General features: G+C 39.1%; 1 protein-coding gene across 2 annotated transcripts in view; it reads left to right on the top strand.

The window, feature by feature from the left end:
• The window catches only part of Prlr (prolactin receptor), a 194,225-nt gene that overhangs the window by 1,047 nt on the left and 170,445 nt on the right, over nucleotides 1–22,733 (top strand). The gene's annotated exons all lie outside the window — the stretch shown is intronic.

The raw sequence follows: 22,733 nt of genomic DNA, 5'->3' as shown, positions 1-22,733 counted from the left end.
GAGAAGCAAGGGCACTCTTGCTAGTGCAAAGAGCAAGGAATCGGGGAGGAGAGAAGGAAGATAGACCCCAGGAACCCTGACTCTGACCGCCGAGGCAGGGGAAAGCAAGGGCTACAGTTGTGTGGAAAAAATATCCTGTTAGTGACCTCTACCTGTGTGGTAGGGAAGCAGCCCATGTTTCCTTAATAACAAGCAACTTGGGGTTTTCTGTGATTGAACTTGAGGATGTTTGCAACCTGTTATTAATCTCTCGGGGGTGGGAGCGTCCTTTAGCCTTCATTCATGGAATTGGCTGGAAAAGATTTCCCACCGGAGTGTCTTGACCAATACTGGTTCTCCCTCCCTTGGTACTATAATCGTGGGTGTTGACCTTCTCCTGGCCTCAGTTTACTCTGGGTGCATTTAGGGAAACTGATCATTCTTGCTTCAAGTGCTGAATGGAAGAGAGGTGCTGAGTAGACCGGGAAAGCACGGGAATATATATGGCTTTTTTTCAAGGTAGAGGTCCTTTTGAGAATTGATTGTAGTCATTTCCCCTGTGTAGAAACTGTACTTAAGGAAAGATGAAGAATTTTGTAGGGACACCCCTTGTTGGCTGTGCCTGAAAATCCCTTGTCTTTAAGGATGCCGCGACAGGACACATCCCACCAAACTTTTGCTGGTGGCTGTGCTGGATGTGGGAGTAAACTAGGAGGGTCTGAAGCAACTGCGCTGCTCAGAGAGATGGCAAGCGTTCCTAGAGGGCACCCACACAGTGTGTATCCTCCATGGCCTCCTCTGTCTCTGTGCTTCCTTCCGCGGGACCTCTCCTCTCAAGTCTCAGTGGTGGATCATAGAGCAAGGGTTCTTACCTTCCCGATGCTGTGACCCTTTAATACAGTTCCCCGTGTTGTGGTGACAACCCCCCACCCCCGCCCCAGCTCTAAAATCATTTTCATCGCTACTTCACAACTGTAATTTTGCTAACCGTTATGAATCTTAACACAAATATCTGTGTTTCCCAATGGTCTTAGGTGACCCCTGTGAAAGGGTTGTTTGACCCCTAAGAAGGTCGAAACCCACAGGGTGATAACCACTACCCTGGAGGTTTCTGTCCACAAACAGCTCTGGAAAGCAGCCTATGGGGCGGGGATCAGTGTCCGTAGGAACCAATGCCCTTCAGGGCACCTGGCTGGGTGTCAGAGAACCGGGCCAAGGCTTGGTTGGAGACAAAGTTTGATTTGCTCCCCAAGCACAGTGTGACTAGATACTTTGGGGATACACACTTTGTATAGAGCATGGAGCTAGAGCCAAGGTTGGAAGCATTAGGAAGAGCATTAGGAAGGTTGGAGAACTACTGGTCCAGAGCATCCCACACCTTCCAGTAAAGGGAATCTTCTGCCAACAGCACAGGAAATGTATAGCAGGAAGCAGCAGGAGTTGGGACCCCCGCGAGCCTGTGCTTCAAATTGTAGCCATATTTCAGCAAGTCATTCGAGCTCTCCGAGACTCTCTTTTCCTGGCTGCAAGATGAGGAATAATTCTGCTTCCGTGTGTGGTTGCTGAGTACATACCCATGTTCAGTGATCAACTGTTCTCATTAATGTTAATGTGACATTGCAAGTGCCCACTGGTCTCATGGTTTTCACAACAGTTCACTGTCTATCCTATGGGGTTTATATTCCCAGGAGACCGAGTGACCCCAGCTCATTGGTCTCCAAGATGAGAGAGGGGGGTTCAGCATGCAGGGTCAAGTTTACTCTCCCGGCTTTGCTATGGCAAGCAGAACTCAGTGTATTGGCAACAAATAAACCACTTCTGAGACTGGCATGGATTCTCAGCCTTTCTTTCCAGTCCTTACTGGCCTGTGATTTTGAATATGAAATAACCATCTTCGCCTATAGCTATAAGCAATCAAGTCTAAAGCCAGAGAAGTCCCCCAGACCTATCTCCAAATGTCCTACAAATTGTCTCTGTTGAAATAAATGGCTCTTTTGCTGTGTTTCACTGCTTGGTACAAGTTAAGATTTCAAGTCTCTTCCACCTCCCTGGCCTCTCAGGTTCAAATAGAAGAAAATATCAAACCTTAAAAAAAAAAAAAAAAGGAAATTGCATATGCACAAAGTAGAAAAGATGGATGATCTGCATGTTCTTTGGAGTGCTTGCATGCAAAGATTGTAATATCAATAGCCGTCACTGAACCCACCACAGCACGGTGTATTCAATACCCCCATACAGAGCCTCAAATGGATCTCACAGACACACTGAAGGCATGAGTTATTATGTAAAGTTGTACAGATGAGGAAAGTGGGGACTATAAGCATTTACTTAATTTATCCAGCCCGCAGTTTGGTAGGAGCTCTAGTCCATCTGACACTGACATCCATTTAATTGCCAATTATCCAGTGCTGCCAACCTTCCAAATATCAGAACACTACATCATGCCAACTGGACTTGGAATATTTTCAAGGGCAGGGACAACCACATGTGGTAGATGGTTTTAAGGGATGTGAACAGATACTATTCTTGTGGTACATATTAATGGCGAGCAACAACAAACCACTTGTGGATAGTAATTTCGTGACTCTTCCCGAGCTGGGCTGGTAAATTTCAGATAGGTGATGTCTTGTATCAGCAGATGAGGCTGAGGCTGGCTGACTGTCCCTCACTTCCTGGGCAGTCTGTTCAAGTTCAAAGAACTCTGGGACTTATATTTTCCAGTTTGTGTGACAAGACCCTCTTTACATTTGCAGGCATCTGGTGGGATTCATTCATTCATTCATTCATCCATCCATTCATTCATTCATTCTGCTGTGCTCTGCTGTGTGTGTAGTTGTACAAGGGAAGAAAAAGTAGAAATCTAGCTTTTGTGGAGCTTCTATGTAAGGAACAAAGGCAGTTGACTGGTAGGTAAAGAAACACAGAGTCTGGTGAGATGCCCCATGGGTAAAGACATTGGTCATAAAAGCCTGGAGATGGGACTGCAATCAGTGAAACCCATCAAACACAGAAGGAAAGAACCAAGGCTACAGGGTTGTCTTCTGACAGCCACATAAATGTTGTGGCACACATGCCCATAAGCAAACATAGTCCATGTATATAAACAATGATGATAATAAATAAATCTGTCTTAAAGATCATCCCAGATATTGATAAATTCAATGAAGAAACACAGAGATTATAGAATCACCTGGGGTCCTTGAGTACTTGAAATGAGGCTGATCCCTAGAGAAACATGCTTGACTTGTAAAATACTCTAAACTCCAAGCACATAGTACTCCATACACAAATAAAAGCAAATTTGTTCCTAATCTTAGTTTGTGTACTAAAATTGTAAATTTTATATAAACTGGTTTGGATGAAAATTTAACCAAATTTACCTACTAACTTTTAATTTGTTTTAATGTGGCTTAATAGCAATTTTAAATCACATTACCTAATGACTTACATTTCCTTGACACTGTAGTACTTAAGACTGATACTTGACCAAGATATAATGTGAATATCCCCCTTCCACTTTCTCCTGGACATATCTTTATTTCTCTAGGTTTGACTAACATTCTTCTCATGTCTACCCCAAATTCAGTTACTTGAGGAATTAAGAGAAAATTTTAAAAAAATTCTTCACCCTGTGAGCATCCCTAATGCTCAGGATGTACAGGTGATACAGTTAAAAGCCAGTCCCCTCGTGTGATGAAATTGACTCTGTGGCTACATGTGTCACCAATTCCTTGTATAGAAAAAATCTCAAGAAGCTCTTCCACCAAAAAAAAAAAAAAAAAAAAAAAAAAAAAAAAAAAAAAAAAAAAAAAACAATGACCAAGGGAACATTAAAAATAATAATAATTTAAAAACTGGATTTACTGCTTTATCTTTAAATTGCTTCCTAAAATAATGTGTTTGTATCTTGTAGTGTTTTGGAAAGTCTAGGACATGATAACTAGGATTTCACACACATGTGCAAAGTTCCTCGGGTCATATCCTGTGGTGATAAGTGTGTTTCTCCTGCTGACCTCTTGATTAAAGCAGCTGGAACAAGAAGCAGCCTGGATCTCTGGAAGGCCAGCTCCAGGCATGACACAGAAGGCTGCCTTTAGTTTCTTTGTTCCCTGGCTAAAATGGCACTTGGGTATGTCACCGAAAGAAAGATAGAATTTGTTCCTGCAGTTCCATTTACTTCAAAGGGAGGGACAGTCAGATGCTAGAATGGAAGGAGGGAGGCCTCAGGCTTGGGAAGTCAACCATCCAGAGTCTAAGATTGTCTCATCTGCTGGTTAGTGTATTATGGTCACTTTCTTCCGATAATACCGGAGTGAGTTTAGACTTGACATAATAATGGCACAGAAGATGGCACAATGAAGAAATATGCTATAAAAATCCATCCTGGCCGTATCACTGATGGACTGACCTCTTCTAGACTCTGTAACCATTTACCAGCAAGGAAATATTTTCTTTATGTAGATAAAGCAGAACAAAATACAAAAGGCTCGTTGGGGGATACAAATAACATCATCAGTTGACATTCTTTTCCACTGGAATTCTAAATCTGGGGGAAACAGTTTTAAAAATTGGCTGATTTGAGTTGAAGAAACTTCAGTGAACTTCGGTGAATCAACATCTACAACAAACACATACACACATATGTATTACATATGATTTATTACTGTAATATAATTACAAAATATATACTACTATTTTATATAATATATTACTAACACACACATATATGGAATATATTCTCTAGTATGAAAAATGTAACATGAGGGTAATTGGAGAGTAGCAGCATAAGAGAATATTCCCTGGTTGTTAATGGACAATGACATAAACAATTAGACTTTAGGGCTTCTGTATAGGACACATAGAAACTCATAGATCATTCCTGATGAGCGTTGGGTGTTGAGGATGAGATTAGGCATCACAGAAGGAAACACATGAAAATGTGGGGCAATGGAAGCAGGCATGGGATGTTTGCTGATGTGATAAGAGCAGCAGGCCGAGTTCAGTGATGCGTTATAGCAGAACATGATCTTAGAACTGTCTGCAAAGCTGAAAAACTACCAGTGCCTCAGCCCTGTTTCTACAGCCTTCCCCTTTTCAATCCAGGACTGGAATCTGGCTATCAGCTATCAGTGTTGATTTAGTTTGTTTTTAATTCCCCGAAGTGTTCTAATGTGAAATCAGAATTTGAATACCATCACTGTACAAAATAAAGGAAATTCTTCCCAAGGCATACAATGGACAAATAAGGAATACATCTTTGCTTCATAGAAACAGCTATGTATTTATACATAGACTTCCAAAGAATTCCCAGCTAAGATCCTGTCTCCTTGAATAACGCATCTAAAGCCTCATTTTGACTGACCTTTTCTGTGCCTTGTGTGCTTTAGGTGTGTGCCCCAGAGTCCATCCCAACGAAGTGTGGGCAGTCGGTAGCTCCAGCTTGTTTTTAATCATCAAGATTTGTACAGTCACTCCAAAGAGCTTTATTGCCATACCCACTAATATCCAAGGTGGCTATTCTATGATCATCTATAGCTCTTTTCATTTCTCCAATTTTATAAGTTGGGAAAGGGATGTTAATGACTTGCCCTGGGGCATAGTGTTGGCTGGGATGGAGGTAACAGAGATTAGAGTCCTAGCTTCTGAATTCTCCATATTGTATTAGGTTCCCGAAGTGAGTTTGCCTAGCCTCCTGCTAGTGACAGAAGTCTTTGTTTCTAACAGTGTCATTTTTTTACATGAATGAATTTGTGTTACACATCAGTAGGTAAAGATTACAACGCTCCTTAAGCTGGCAACACAGGGATACTGTGGTTATCAGGTTGCCAGCCTACAATCTCCCATGAGGCTCGGGTCATTGCTCAAGTGATACTTGGTCATGCCTACTTACAATTCAAAACTCTTGCTGTGGGAAGTAAGGGGTCCAGCTGTATTCTTACTGACTCCAGTGCCTCGCAAACTTGCTGATCTCTCTTGTTGTCCCTTGGAAGGATATATTTCTTATATAAGAAAGAGAGAAAGAGAGAGAAATGAAAGTAAGAGAGATGAGAAAGAGAGAAATAAACAGCCCATATTTCTACGGCTGTACCTTTAATTTTTATGTTATTTATTCTTACATTTTTCAGATTGATTTATTTCATTTTGTGTTGATGAATGCTTTGTCTGAATATGTGTACATGCACCACCACGTGCCTGCCTAGTGCCCAAAGTGGTTGGAAGAAGGCTTTGGATTCCCTGGAATTAAAAGCTGCCACATGGATGCTAGGAACTGAATCCAGGTCCTCTGTAAGAGCAGCAAATGGTCTTATCCACTGAGCTATTTTCTCAGCCCCAATTTTTATTTTATTTATTTTTAAAATTATCATGCAATATATAAGATATGACTATGGCATTTTCAAGTAAACTATGAATAGTCTCCTCCCCCAATACCTCCTCACTCCTTCTCCCCTACCCTTTACTCTTTGGAACCTTAGCCCCAATCTGTGATCTATGTTCTTTTCCTGTGTGTCGTATTGCTCTTCCTCCAACCCATCCTCAGTACCTTTTTGTACCCTCTCTTGGTCTTCTTTCTAGTCTCTTAGGCTTTATACTATTTATACCTATATATAAAGCCTAAGATGGATAGACAGACAGACAGATGAATATGTTACAAAGTAGAATCAACATTCGAATTTTTCCCCTTATGAGTTTGGTCCGTCTTGTTTCATATACTCTCTTCCAGATCCAAACAATTTTGTGATTCCACTTTCCTTTTCAACTGAATAAAATACCAATGTGATTGTGCACAGCATTCCCTTTATACATCTACTAACGGGCACCCAGGCTAGTTCTACTTCCTTGCTCTTGTGAGTAGAGCATGAACAGATATGAATATTCAATTCTCTCTGTGAAAAATGTGGAGAACTTTGTGTATATGCCCAGGGGTGGTATAGCTGGGGTCACATGATAGTTACATTTGTAGTTATTTTTTTGAGAAATTCTCAAATCAATTTGTGGCTACAAGAGATAAATCAAGTTCTTTTCCCCCATGGTATTTGTTGTTAAGTTTCTTGATGAAGGACATTCTGACATAAGGTAGATGGATGAGATGTTATCTAAAAGTGGTTTTGTTTGTTTGAGACAGGGTCTGACTAGGTATGCCTGGCTGGCCTTGAACTCACAGAGACATGCTTGTCCCTGCCTCCTGAATACTGATATTAAAGGCATATACCACCATTCCTAACACAAATTAGTTTAAATCTGCATTTCCATTATGGCTAATGATATCAAAGAGTGTTTGAAAAATACATATTAGCCATTTGTGTTTCTTCTTTTGAGAATGGTCTGCTAATGTTCTTAGCCTGTTTGCTGACTGGCAGGTCATGGGTGGGTCTTTATGTTATGTGTGTATAGTGTTCAATTTTGCAGTACATTTAAATTCTGGATATTAGCATCTTGGCAAGTGTCTCTTTCATTCTGTAGGCTGTTTGTTCTTTAAGCTGCACTTTTTTAAAAAAGTACCTTCTATGAGTTAGGCCTCTGCCAATGCTGAAGACTGGCATTTCTAAAGGATGTCAGAAAAAGTCCAGCCTGTCACAAGAAGGATGGCAGACTCTTCAAGGCAAGAACACAGGCCAGTTCACATCAGCCTCAAATGCTTTTCTTTTTCTCTATCTTCAAATCCATTACTAACGTATGAACAATCACCAAAAGCTTTAGCTATAGCAAAAAGCAAGCTCTAAACCAGTGGTTCTCAACATTGATTGCACAGGAAGATCACCTTGGGAGCCTTAACAGTTACCCGTAGGCCCATTGAGTCAGATTCTGGGAATGGGGCCTGAAAGTCTGTATTTATTTATAGTTCTCCACGTGAGGATGACATGCATTCCTAAGAATTGCTTCTCAGCACTAACCCAAGTCTTAATTGCTTGGATCTGTGTCTTTTATTGCTTGTTTTAAGTCACATGACTGAGAAATCCAAGCCACTCTTTCCTGCAGCGATTTCATTATTCTACATTTAAACCCCTGTGATTTTATTTAGTTTTCAGGGTGTTATTTTCAGCTTAATATTAAGTTTTCTCCCTCTCTAAGCAGACTCCAACCTCAAAGTCACCCCAAATGACCTTAGGATGGAAAGTTCTTATATATAATTTGAAAGCCAGATGGCCAGAGGTTAATAATAATTAGGCGATGGAAATATAAAGGGTGAGCTTGCCTGCCACCCATGTATTGAATTTCTCAATTGCTGTGTTGATCTTTAGTTGTCCAAGACTTGCTTTCACGTCATGGTCATTATCAGGTCAATTAGTTCCATTCTTAGCATACTCACACCCTTATTAAAAGTATAATGACAGTGATGGTTTCCGAAGCCTGTCATGGACAGGTTTTACCAAGTTAGTTTGTTCAAGAACTAACTAGGTTGTGTAATGACGTTTCAGACCTGGGAGGGAAAAAAAAAAAAAAAACCCACTTGATTTTCAGAGACTTCCCGAAACAGACTAGGCAGGAAGAAAAATGAAAATATGTTTGTCAATTTCAAATCACCCTATATATCTAAGACTTTGGGATGTGGAGAATAATCCTAAAACCAATTACCCACACTCTAGCTGAGTCTGAGACTCCAACCCTTCTCAAGAAGTTGTGTTAATGTAAACAGGTAACCATGGCTTTAGATTAGACTTGACAGGAGATTGAGAAGATGAGAATGATGACCTGTTCTCATTTCCCTGAGGTTCTGAGCTTGCAAGATTAGTAGTAAACACAGATGCTGCTAAAGAGGTTTCACGGAGACAGATGGACAGAGATCTGTTGCTTACGAAGCAATGGGAACATCTGACAGTTTTTTCCTCACTCACTTTCCATATGGACAGGTTCTACAGGGACACATGATTAGAAGTAGAAATGGAGTAATGATATTTTGGAGGAATTTATACTCCAGTGATAAAATAACATAGATCCATATTTAAAAATCAAAAAAGAAGGTAATGCTAAGAAGAGAAAGAAAATGAACTACAGCAACCACAGGCTTATGAGCTTCATTTGAAATAGGCCTACATGAGTTTCCCTCTCTTGGGATATGTATTCTAATTATCAGACCAAAGCCAAGAAGAGAACCATACAAAAATCTGAGAGAAAGTTGGCTCCAGGAAGAGGGAATATCAAGAGTATGGTATGTATGAGCAAAAGAAAGGGGGGCTAATGTGAGTGGATTCCATGGGACTGAGACAGGTGTGGAAAGAGTAACTGTTTCTAAAGACAGACTTAGAATTGTTAATCACTCTGAAGGAATCACTGGGAGCTCTCTGGGCAGGGGAAGAATGGGATTGAAAATACAGTTTCAACATCACTGAGGTGATGGACTGTGAACCAGATGCAAAGGGACCATGGGATGTTGATGCACAAGCAACCAAGAGGTTGCTTAAGATTAGGATAAGTGGCAGTAGTAGAGAAGAGGGGTGTCGGATTGAGCTCCAGTTTTGGAGGTCAGAACAGCGTAACTTTAAAATGTGGAGGCTGTGCTAACAAACCTAATCCTGTCTCATATAACTGTTCCCACCCTATCTCAACTAGGACGACTGAGATTAAACTAGATCCAGCAGCATGTAGCACTACTTGGCAACACTAGTAATTTGGGGTTTCTCTTTTTTCAACTACAAGAAAATAAATTCCATCCAAGTTTCTGTTTGCTGCTTGTTACCTTCTGACTGTCGAAATTTGGTCCAGTGTCAAGACCAATCTCATAGGATTTGTGTTTTTGATTATGGTGTTTCTTAAGTGCTGGAGTGGTCATATTCAGACAGTTAGTTTATTTTTTCTGAGCATTTTGACAGTGATTGTATTTACCAGTTCCTCAACTTTATTGCCTATGTAGCTGATCAGTTTCTCTACATAAATGTTAACACTGAAATGACAAGTAGTTAAGGAGCCCTTACTATCTGAATGTTCTTTGCATTCCATGTTTTAATTAATTCAGTCATCTCATCCGGCCTTATGATAATTGGGTATTCTTGATATGTTTTTATAGACAAAGAAATGAACCATAGCAAAAGACATTTAGTCATTTGCCCAAGATCCCATAGCTACCAGGTGACAAAGCCAGGCTTTGAACTGGACCTGGTTATAAAACCCTGGGTCTCAGCCACTGTGCTGTGCCTTTCGCCTCCAGTTCTCTTTCATTCTTTCCTTTACATGTGAAGCTGTCGCCAAAGCACAGCTTCTTCCTGCAGGATGCACTTCACCTGGCAGGGCTTGAAGAGATCGGACAGTTCCGATCCAAAACGATTCCTAGCTAACACACCCACCATCTACCCAGACAGAAGTATATTCCTTCACCTAGGTCCGGACACAGTTGCCAATGCGAAGGGCCTCTAGCTATGTCCTCTTCTTGTCCTCAAGCTCCTCTTTCCTGTCACTCATAGCTCCTGCGTTGTACCCACCTTCCATCTCAGGCAGGTTTCCTTGGTCTGAAAAGACAAAAATTACCTATGACATGTGAAGTGTTCTAGTGACTCCCTAGGGCTCATGAAACTTTAAAACAAAAACAAAAACAAAAAATCATTAAGTTTGTGGGCATCGCAATATTTGTTTTTAAAATAGTGGAGGCTTTCCTCCAGAGTTTCATTAGGAGATGTAAAACAAGCCCAGGGACCATGGTGGTTTCCCTCTGTATTCTTAACCTTCCCCTCTACATTTGCTGCTGGTGAATTCTTCTCTCAAGGGACCTGACTTCCCAATAAACAGCATGAAAGCAGCAGACCTTTCCCTCTTCCTGGTGATGATAATAAGGACAGATTTGTAGAATTGAGGGTTATACAAAAAATCAATTAAGATTTCCTTAGTCTACATAATAAACTCTTCAGCAGTGACTTTAAGGTAGTAACTGTGATGACTCACAATGCTGTAAGTTTAAGCTGGATTAATATTTCAATTAAAAAGTGATAACAATCTTTTGTTTTGCTGCAATCATCATAGGGTAATTTTTAATTGAAAATTATAAGCATTACTGGGAGTGTTAGTGTTAATCAAATCATTCATCTGTTTGTTTGATTTTTCAATAAAAGTGTTATTAAAATGTCATATAATGCATATCACATATTTCTCCTAATTTAATTAACTCCCAGGTTCAAAACTGGAAAATAAAAAGGAAAGTATGTTTTTCATTAAGTTTTGAAGGTTTCCCTGGCAGAATCAATTAATTAAATGTTTAAAGCCATTTCAAATATATGAATATTCTCCAAAATACTACAAAAACCTTAATTTAAAAAAATACTTCAAATTAAGGTCATGACGTTCTTTCTTTATTGGAAAACTTTGTATATCGATTGTAGCTGGGCCCTCAGGCAACACAAAGTCATTCAGGGATCAGAGCAACATGACAGCAATCAGAGGCTCACAGAATTAACCCCATCGCTTTGTCCAGCATTTGACTGGATGTGTTGGGTGTCTCTTTTAGCAACCTCTGATTTGACCTTTCGGATGACTTTCTAGACATCATACCAGTGTTCTTATCTGTGACTTTTAAATTTTTAGTTTTGCTCCTGGCTTAAACTAAAGGGCCAAAAAATATGCATGAAAATTGTCTTTCATTCTTACTCTCTAGCCTTCGCAAAACTTTCAAAAATTCATGAGTGAGAATATGAATCAAATCCTCTTATTCTTTCCACTTCCGCCGAGATATTATTTGACTCTATGAAGCCAAAGCCCATGGTTTACACTAACTACTTCTGGTACTAACTCATCATCATACTGAAATTCCCCTTCTAAATGTAAATATATTATTTAGTGTGGTTATTTGAGGGTCAACTGAAGTATTTTCAAAGTATAGTAGAAGAAATGAAATGAAATGGGAAGCCCACCTGCATTGGTAGCCATGATCTATCAACAGTAGGTCTACTAGTAGGTAGCATTTGTTGAGTGTCCAGGGTAAGTTCTAGGATCTAAATCTGCTAAGACACAATCTTTTTCAGACAACTTAAAATTATTATTTATATTCCCCTTTGGTTTAAAACTGGTATATGAACCTATCTTCAGAGGGCTAGTTGTAGATTTCTCTGTCCTTGTGAGCCTTGGGTCATCAAATATTTTGAAATACCATAGTAGAAAAGGACTACATGGATCATATATTCAGAATTCTGGGTAGAGTTGAAAAATCAGTCATTGGAATTACCTACTTGTTAAGATATGGAAGAAGGATTAGAGAAGGCAAACTCTGCCCTGAAGGAAAGTCTTAAAATGTTTCGTTTGCATCTGTAATACAGTCTCATTATCTTTATCTATTACTTTATGTCAGTCATATGCTCCTTGACTGTCACCACAACATTTTAAGATACCCAAGAGCAAGACTGTCTTGGTTTCTCCTTTATGCACTGCCGAGAACCCACCATTTCTTTAGAGTTCCAATGCTCTAGGTTTAGCCTTAATGAACATTGCAAACCACCACAAGTCCCAGACAACTAGGAAGTCAATGTGACTGGAAGAAATAAAAATTGACTGTACAGGTCTAGATTCTAAGATTATAAGGCAGAAAACTGTCTTTCCTGTTGACCTCCATCCCAAGTTGTATGTTACTGTCAAACACTAATGACCAGTTGATTGTATACATATCTTCTATAAGAATTGTTTTGGGTTTTATATGGGGTCTCAGGGATGAATTTACCTGCTTATCTCAACCCCTCTCTAATATTAACATTCTCTAGGCTAAAAATAATTTCTTACTTCTTCCACTCACCCTACTGTGACAGCCTCAGAAGCTTCTAAGTCCTCTTTGCTTAGCTTTCTTCACAGCTGTTGTCTGCATTCCTCCTTAAAATGTTCCTCCTCTGAACTGAATGTTCCTTAAAAACCTATAAACCATGCAGGGCAAGAAGGAAATGCTCCTAGAGTTTTCATGTACGCCGCAGGGGAACCACCTAAAATAGAGTAGGGGAGGGTTCCTAGCAGCTATAAGGGGAACATGTTAGAATCGGTGAAAATTCCCATCATCCCTTGCAATAGCTTCTCTGGTGACCCTATTAAATAGAAGTTTTTAAAAGTAAGCCCTCAGTGTCAGAACACTTATTATTACTAATTCTGAATACTACAGACTTCTTAGGCTTTTCCAAGGACTCAGAACTGGCTGTGAACAATAGCATCCTTTGCAGATGTTGCAAGAGAGACCATTCTCTAGTATCAGGTTTATCTTTAGCAACACTAAATTTTAAGGGATGAAGTTATGGAACAGGTTAGTGACTTATGGAAATGTTTCGAAATTTCTTTGCAACCTTGGTCTCATCGTTTGTAAAAAAAAAAGTAAACAAGACCATGCTTGCATACCAGAACATTTTTGAGGGTACTGTAATCTCCAAACTTACTTTTCTGTTATTGGCTCCCCATGAGAGCCCCAGTAGTTTTAGCTGTATGCTGTTCATAGGAAATATCCTGAAATGGTGCTGTGGCCAGTCATTTGTTGGTTTGGTGCTTTGTTCATTCAGCCACAGATGGCACACTTTCAAGGCCATTGTTCTTGCTAAATATTTATCTGGAAAGCTACATTATGAGTCTTTAGAGTCCAAATCTGATAACTATGAAGGAAAGCTCCTTGGGAGAGATGGGTTAGAAGATTACCTCAGTATAACATCTCCATTTGCCCCATATTTGATTCCAGCAGGCAAATCAGAGCTCATTAGGTAGTGTATAATTCCCAGAAAATTGAAAGCAGAAGCACCTGTTCTTCCTCTGGTAAAGCCAAGGCAAATGTAAAATCTCAGAAATATAGCAGCGCCATTGGCCACAGGCACAGTGGAGAAGGCTGGGAAAAGCTCATTGCTGCTGAAAGCAGAGCTGGCCACTGGAGTGGGAGAGCCGGTCAGACTGGTCGTAGACTGGACAAGGGCCTGAGTGGCCAAAGGCAAGGCTGGGCTCATAGAAACTGAGCCTAGGGCAGTGGGAACTGAAAACTAACCCGACAAAGCAGATCTGTTTCCATTCGTGAGAGATGGAATGATAGGAGGTTTGTGACTCACTAAACCATTCAGAAGGCCAAACAGCTATGAAGGGAGACACTCGGATTCCTCTGGCTGCTTGGAGGAGCCCTCAGACTTGCATGGTGTATGCCACAAGTTGATGGTGGCCACACAAAAGAAACACGTTTAGGTGATGGTCACTGTGGTTTATCTTTGGTTCCATTCTTTAAACATTGCTGTGATTGTTAACATTAAAAAAAAACTTTTATTTATGGAAAAAGTATGGGGCAAGAATCTAATAGCAAAAAGCTTCACGAAATTAAAAATATAGACAATAGAGGCACTAATAAGAGCGCTATGTTGTTGCACTGTTAGGGTGGGAATCAATAACCACAGCTTTGGAATCTAAGGCATATGCCAGAGTAATAACTTCCAGTGTTGTGAATTTCTTTTAGAATAGAACTACAAGTGGACTAAGGTAGTCATCAACTGAAAGATAGACTTATGCATTCTTGCCACATAGATAAACTATGTAAGGCTGTAGCAAATGCATGTTCAAATGTAAAACAACTTCCCATCACCATAGTGATTCATGGAAACCATATTGTCAAAGTTGCCTTGACTAAACCCTTTTCAACTTACCTTCCTTTAGAAGCAAAGGACTTATGATGGAGTGTCATTATTGTATAATGTGATAGATAGCTCTGATTATGCAAGTAGCAAAGATGTTATTCAATTGTCAAGCATTAAGCTTCTCTAAGAATCTTTCCTCGGTATAAGTAGGCAGCAAGTGAACATATCCACTAAATAGCAAGCACACACTGAAAGTGGAAGGATGACACTGACTATTATTGACGGCAGTAAAGACTAGATACCAATGGAGTCTTATACTGCTGTGGCATTTTGGTTTTTTCCTTTTTCTTCTTTTCAGTGTCAGTGGATCAAACCCAAGAAGACCTTATGCATCGTAGACAAATACTGTAATCCTGACATACATCCCTAGACACTGTCATGACTTCTGTCACATCAGTCTTGACAGAAAATTTAAGCCTTCCTAAGGTATTTGGTGTCTCAAAAAGCATGAAGGGATTATAGTGGACAGCTCAAATGGACAGCTCTCTGCCTTCTAATTGATATCAGCCTGTGAAAGATGAGCTTTCTAGGGTTAGAAAGTTGTTTGTCCCCTCTTGTCCTATAATGACGGCCTTCTATACCCTGAGTAGTACTAGACAAAGATTCTGGGAATTCTTCCATGAGCGAATCTTCTTTGAGAATATGCCCCAATGTGCATATTGGGAACAAGAATGCCACAAGAGTGTAGTAGTTTCTTAAATCCTTTTCCTATGTCATGGTTTGGGCAGTGTAACTATTGTGATTATCAAAAGCGTGTACAAAATAGTACTACTACTACTACTACTACTAATAATAATAATAATAGTACTAATGAGCTTTACTGTGAAAAGTCTCATATCAACTGGAGGAACTCACCATTTCTGAAGGCTGATTTTTACTTACTTGTGGGTAAAGAATTTCTAGAGTAAGAAAGTCTGGTGTGTTGATTCAGACACAAGAAGTCCTGTATTCTAATTTCACCTCACTTTATGATGTTTCTTTGTATGAGTTTCATTCTCATCAATTCAATGGCTATGTTTAGATGGGAAACCCAGAAGTAGAAAGAGCCAAATCTAGCCAGAAAACTTGCTGACTCGCTTATCTTCCTGAACTTCACAAAGCATCATTAACTTTGTTACCAAATCTGTAAAGATAAGAGGACTAGCAAATTGGATTGTCTTCATAAGATTATTCAGAATTATTCCTCTGACCAACATTCTGCATCTACCAAGACGTGATATCTAGAGAATTTCTTTCATCCTGCCTAGCATGGACATAAAAGATTAAGAATTCTTTTTATCTATCCTAGACTGGAGTCATTACATTTCGTTAGAAATAATAATTGTATTTTAGACTTTGTAGGCCATATGGCCTTGATTGCTCAATTCTACCCATTCCATGCAAAATTAACCAGGGACAATGGTGATTTTTGACTGATTTTAAGTTGCTTTTTTCTCAAAAATAATAAGCAAAACAATAGTACTGTAGGGTTTAAAATTCTCTGAATCCCAAGTATCTGTCTGAAGTTAGAGCTTGACTTATTGATTCAAAGTTAAGTCTAATCTATTAATATCTGGTCTATAATCATTGAACAAATTTCTATCATAAATGACCTTATATAAACATTTGCTTAATCTGTTTGTACTTAATCAACATTAACAGATCATGAATCTCTGGTCACATATGGATTTTTTAGAAGTTTTGTTTGCTCTAGCACTTTTGTAATCAGTAACAACCATACCTTGACAGAACAAGTATTTTAAGTTAACTCTGCTGAATTGTATAACAGATCCTCTTTCATTTTCATAACTCTGATTTTAAGAGGTCTTACATCATTGTAGCATTGGAAAATGATTTATTTAGCCTGACCTTTTCTATCTGTATATCAGGCGCATCTTATGATAACTGTTTCTTTGCATATGAAATAGTCCTAATCTTTCTGATTTGTCCTTAAATAACCCCACTTGCTCATCGCCTTTGTCATTCTATGCCTCTATCACTGGGTCGCATTGGACTTTATAAGTTCTTGAATTGTAACAACTCTTCTAGAACACTGTGATCCAGGTCGGTCATACCAACTCTTTCTACTAATGGAGAGAAGCATTTGACAACAGTAAACAACAAAAAGAGACTCAGAAGTGTGAAAATGGGGTAGAAATTGAGAAAGCATAGAAGAATTTTGAAAATGCAAAATGGGCTACATGAAAAAGGCATTGCCTCTTATAAGAAATGTCCGCACTATTTGCCTGTTGATAATTCCTTTAAATTTCAGTTGTAACCACAGTTAAGCTTCTAGGGTGTCAAGAAGAGCCAGAATAAATGTAATAACCTGCTTTGATAACTGATGATCATGTAGTGATTGAGAGTAAAGATCTCTGCTAATAGTTGGCCTCTGTCAAATTGCATGCCAAGAGTTTACACAAACCACATTCCTTCTGTGGGATGAGAAGGTCTGGGACATATTTTAACATAATGGACTAAATAAGTCTGTTACCCAAATCTGAGAAATTTTACTTTGCATTGGTTTCTTTTCCCTACCCTCCAGATCCAGTGGAAAAGTTAACCTGCATTAACCAAACTGGGTTCTGAAAGGAATTATTCTTTCATTGAAAGTTTTGTGCAGAATTTCAAAATTAGAGCTTATCAGAGTCATCACTGGGAAATATCCTGTAAAATGCATAAATCAAACATTAATCCCATTTGTAGAAACTGTCCCAGGTACTGGAGAAATATTAATGACCTGAGGGGGGTCTCTATCTACACAGAGTTTATGAAATAGTAAAAAAACAGACAGATAAGGATGTAACTCAGTTGTAGGGAACTTGCCTAGTATGCAAGACCCACCCTGACATACACACACACACACAGAGAGAGAGAGAGAGAGAGAGAGAGAGAGAGAGAGAGGCATGCAAATCAAGCACATTATTAAGTGTGGCTAGGACAAATATTATCTCAGAGAGCAAACCTAAACCAGTGAAGACAGACCTAAGTTCAAAATGAGGAAAGAATTCAAGTAGTTACAGGAAAAGCACTTTCGGTGTCAGCGAGGTAGAGAGAGCTTGCATGTATGTGGGATGGAAGAAACAGTGTGGCTGACCCACAGTGGGGAAGAAATATGCAGTATGGGAAGAAATGAGAATGAAAACACTGACAGGCCACTGAAGCCCTGAAGCTACTCAGAGAGCCTGCAGTGTGTGCACAGCACAGGCATAACGCGAACCAGTTACTAGACACTTCAAGAACCCCCTCACGTTGCTCTAGATAATATTTTGTGATTGAGACTGGATTCCTATGGACTAACTATGAGTAGAATGTTAGTAAGAAAGATAAATGACAAAACTAGCACCTGGAGGAGGAGGAGCAGCAGCGGTAGCGGCAGCAGCAGCAGCACTAATATAGATTTGGACGTGAGATAAGCCCATTGGACCACTGTGCAGTGGGCGTGGTTTGGGAACCATAGGAAAATGAATGCTGTACCACACGCATCATTGGACTCACCAGAGAGTGGCACCTATTTCAGAGCACAGGGAGAAATTATACTCTGCTTAGGAAATCCGTAGATATGGTCTTCCTTGAGGTTTATGGCCCATTCCATCTAGACATCTAAAGACTCTGTGTTCTCCAAAACCGGCCAATTCTGAACAGCATGTGCTGAGTGTTCCTTTGATCTTTGAAACTGAGTTTCTGGCTTTTGTCCTGTTTTATCTTAGACTACCTTTCTACACATTTTGCCTCAGAACAGAGTCTTTAACCTTTGCTTTCTCACAACTGATTTTATTTGGTACTTTCAGGAGAAGGGAGAAGGTAATTTAGGTAAGAACAGAGATACTAGCTTTCCAACTTTTGACAAACTATGTCCGTGAAATCAGGGAATGATCAAAACAATGGATTTCGATGTGGGTTTAAAATTGAATGGGTTCTTTTCCTAACATTATGGGTTAATTTTTTTTATTTGATATATTCTTTATTTACATTTCAAATGATTTCCCCTTTCCTGGATCCCCCCTCCCCGAAAGTCCCATAAGCCCTCTTCCCTCCCCCTGTTCCCTCATCCACCTCTTCCCACTTTCCTGTTCTGGTATTGTGGGTTTAAAATTGAATGGGTTCTTTTCCTAGCATTATGGGTTAAATTCTTAAAAGAAAGAAAGAAAGAAAGAAAGAAAGAAAGAAAGAAAGAAAGAAAGAAAGAAAGAAAGAAAGAAAGAAAGAAAGAAAGAAAGAGAAAAGGCAGCACTGTTCATTATACCGTTCACCCAGAAAAACATTTGCAACTTACTTAAGATGGGATATTTTGTTTCTTGTTTTAAAAAAATACTTGCAAATTTGATTATCTTTTCTTGCTAATATCCTCTTGCAGGAGCATCCTGGCATGGGTATGGAAACTTAGAAAGGTATATGCTGTGTGCATGTTGACTATTGCATTTATGTATGTATGCATAGGTACATAGATGGCCATTTGAATGAGAGCTTATTAAAGCTACAGTCAGTTATAAATGCTAATTTAAATATCTAGTCAGCCCATCAGGAAACAGTGAGCATCCTTCTGTTTACATGAGTCATTTCTTTTGATAGCTTTATAATTTTAATCTTATAAGTACTGCATAAACTTGTTGGAACATTTTATGTACTTTTAATATTAATGTTTTATTATAGATTAATAAAACATTAATTTTTTCCATGTCTTCTATCTGGTACTGTGAGATATACATATATGTGTATGTGTGTCTATGTATGAATGTGTATATATAATGTATATAATATCTATCTATATATTAATTTATACATATTTACTTTCTAGGTAATCACTGGATATAAATTATGTCTCTTCTTAAGAAATTAATTTATGGTATCTGCAAATGATGATTTTTCTCAGTCTAATTATTGAATCTAGCTTTTATCTGGTATTTAGATCATTGTTCTAAATATTAAATAACAAAATTACTATAATGTCATGTAACAACAATAGCAAATATCTTTTCTAATGTAAACTTTAATGAGAATGCTTTTGGTGCATCATTTTCGATGTTCTGGAGATACTAATATATCCTGAGCCTGAGCTCTGAAATAAAGAAAGTTCCTTGACTGACATTTAAGCACTGTTTCTTGAATGTATTTTACCAGAGACATGTTTTCTGTCATCTGGGTCAGTTATGGCGGCCAAAATTATGAAAACTTGATTCACTTCTTTTCATTTGCTTCCCCAGTCTTCCCCTGTCCATGTGTCTTTTGCTACATGCATGATATCTGCTTTGGTGGTTACACTCCTCCTGTTCCAGTGAGTGGTTACTATTAATTATCCAAAATATCCCGTATCTGTCAACATGAATGATGACTCCATGCTTCCCTAATCAATTTCTGGATGAAATGGTATCATTAAATAATTTCATCAAAGATCAGAATTTTAATCCATTTTCCAACCCCTTCCTCGATATTTAAAAGAGTATTTTAAATTTTCACTTTTGGGTAACGGTCAGTCAATGCTTTATATTAGGGGACTTGTAGTTTATGAGTTATTTTAGTTATCAAACAATGGATTCATTTTTTATGTTCCTGGATAATTGTGCGTTTACTCAAATTCTGCATCTTACTTTATTAATTTTAGTTCTTTTTCTTACATAGCTAGAGAACAACTTGGAACAGCCAAAGTATCGCAAGTGGTCAAATGTGTTTTTCATCGTACTGATTAGCTTGGCATGAGTTACTCCTTATGTTAAGTGGAGAGAGTGACCTACCTGACTGTCTGGCTATGGAATGTTGGTCTTTTCGTCGTCTTCATTTCTTTGACACAGGGTCACCCTCTGTATTCTACTTAGCCTCACACTCACTTGAGCCTCTTCAGAGCTAGTATAACGCTAGTATATAGTGCTATATAGCTAGTATAACATGATCCCACTATATCTGGCTTGGCCTTTTGCCTTAAATTCAGAATAATCTGAGGTTGTCCCTAAAAGTGTTCTCATAGGGCCTTGCTCAACTTCCCAAATGCTTGTGTTTTATCTGGACATTTAGAAAGCAAAGATATTTGTCCCAATGTACCTAGGTGTGAGTTCCTTTTAATTAATTTTGCATGGGCATTACTGAATCGTCCATTTTGCAAACTCACATTTTCCATTACTATGTATGACACTGCTATATTTACTTTAATTTTTTAAATGTTTTTAATTGGCTACTGCCTCCATAACTTTACCCTGTTTGAGACAAGTCATTAATATTCAAATAGCTCTTTTATATAGTAGCAGTTTCTATGCAAAGGACATGTGCACACAGAGGCTAAATGAGTCTTGTTAAATAATGTGTCCTGGAGGAGCCACATCTCTGGCAGGACAACAACTATTTCCATTTCTCCAGAAAGTTTCTCTAGACCCCTTCCCAAGCAATTACCCTGCTGTACCAACCACCAACCTGATTCCTATCACTTTAATTAGTTTTGTCAGTTCTAATAATTCTATCAATGGGATCATACATTCTGGAAATGGAGTCTTAGGCTCCTTTTCTTTTGCCTTGATATGTTTTCATGTTGTTACTTTCATTATCCCATCCCACTTTAGGGATGAGTAACAGTCAATGAATAGAATACATTTCTTTTTTAATTCTTTGGGAATGTCATGCAATACATTTTGATCAATTCTCCCAGATCTACACCACTCCCCGACTCATTCAACTCTGTATCTTGTATCGCCTTTGTTCCTTTAAGTTCATCAGTTCCAATTCATGCTGCCCTTTACTGGGTGTGGAGCCTTCCACTGAAGCATGGTAGACCCACCTGGGGATGCACCCTTAAAGAAAACTGAGAGGAAGAGGAGAGGCTGCAATTACACTACAATCTCAAAAAAGTAAAAATAGTATTTTAAAATAGGATTTCACAAGCAATTCTGATCTCCTGGGATTTTTGATGGAAGTAGGATTCCATGTCTGCTTCTATTATCCATGCTTGGACGCTGTCTTGCTTGAGCTTGCCCAGGTCTTGTCTGTGCTGTCTCCTGGGTATGCCACTGGGGGTTCATATGTGCCACTGCCCCCTGCAACCAGATGTTATTCTTTCCTTATGATCGCCCAGCTCTTAGCATCTTCCCACCTCTTCTTCTGCAAGGAACCCCAAGCTCTAAGAAGAAGGAGTGTGGTATAAATGTGTCATTTAGGACTGAGGATCCCTCAGTCTCTTAGTCTCTGCATGTTGTCCACATGAGGGTTTTGTGTTAACCATCTAGTGCAAAATAGAGGAGTTTCTCTGATGAGGTTTGAGAGCTATGCAAGTCAACATATGGCAATATGTCATTAGGAAACAGGTAACACTACATACATCAACACAATAATAGTGCTATATCCTCTCAGAGGGCCCATAACATGTCTGGCCACAGGTTTGTGGCCCAGATAAAAACAATGTCAGGCACAGGTTCTGTCTTGTGGAACAATCCTTACATACAACCAGAGTCAGGTTACTCCTGTAATACCTATTCTATTATTTCACAAGTGGGCACATCTGACCAGGTAGCTCACTGCTGTGGTTCTGAGGATTCACAGCTGGGTGACAGTGATTATTAATTATCTCCTCCTGCGCCGTACATAGCACCTTCTAGTACCATTAAAGCGAGCCAGGAGGGATGAAGCATCCAAGTCAGGACCAGCTTAGATTCCCCATGTTCTATGTCTCAAGTATGTGGACTCCTCAGTAATGGGGACTTACTGTCATGATTTTAAGGGTCACTAAAACCTTTGACAATAGCCTGTGATGTTCTGGTAGAGATTCACTGGCCAACAATAAAAATGATGCATTCCAGACATTAACTCTTAATTGTCAGCCTCTGCTGTCTAATAGGGAATTTATGCCTGGTTATAGGGTAAAGTTATTTAAACTTCTTTTATATGTGCGTATATGTATTTAGAAAGATTTTAAAGTGTTAGGTTTCCATGTGACTTTTTCAAGAGGTCTTTAGTAGTGGTGATTCCTCTTCTTACACTCGCCTGTATCCTGGGTCTCCTAAACCTACCCCATTCCATCGGCCAGCCTGTTCCACTGTTCCTCTTCCCCACTGTTTATTACTGTGCTCTCTATTCTTGATTTCTTCCTTGTGGTGCCTGGAGTTTTCCTGTTTGGGGAATATTATTAACAAAACTGCTGTTAATATTCTTACAGGCTTGTTAAACACCTTTCATTTCACTTGGGCAATTTGCAGTGGAGAGGATTCTGAAGTCACAAGATGCTTAATGATCAAGTAGCAACCA

This window comes from Apodemus sylvaticus, chromosome 16 (genome assembly GCF_947179515.1).
Source record: "Apodemus sylvaticus chromosome 16, mApoSyl1.1, whole genome shotgun sequence".
Lineage (NCBI taxonomy): Eukaryota > Metazoa > Chordata > Mammalia > Rodentia > Muridae > Apodemus > Apodemus sylvaticus.
Note: the sequence above shows the minus strand (reverse complement) of the source record. Positions and strands in the feature narration are given on the sequence as shown.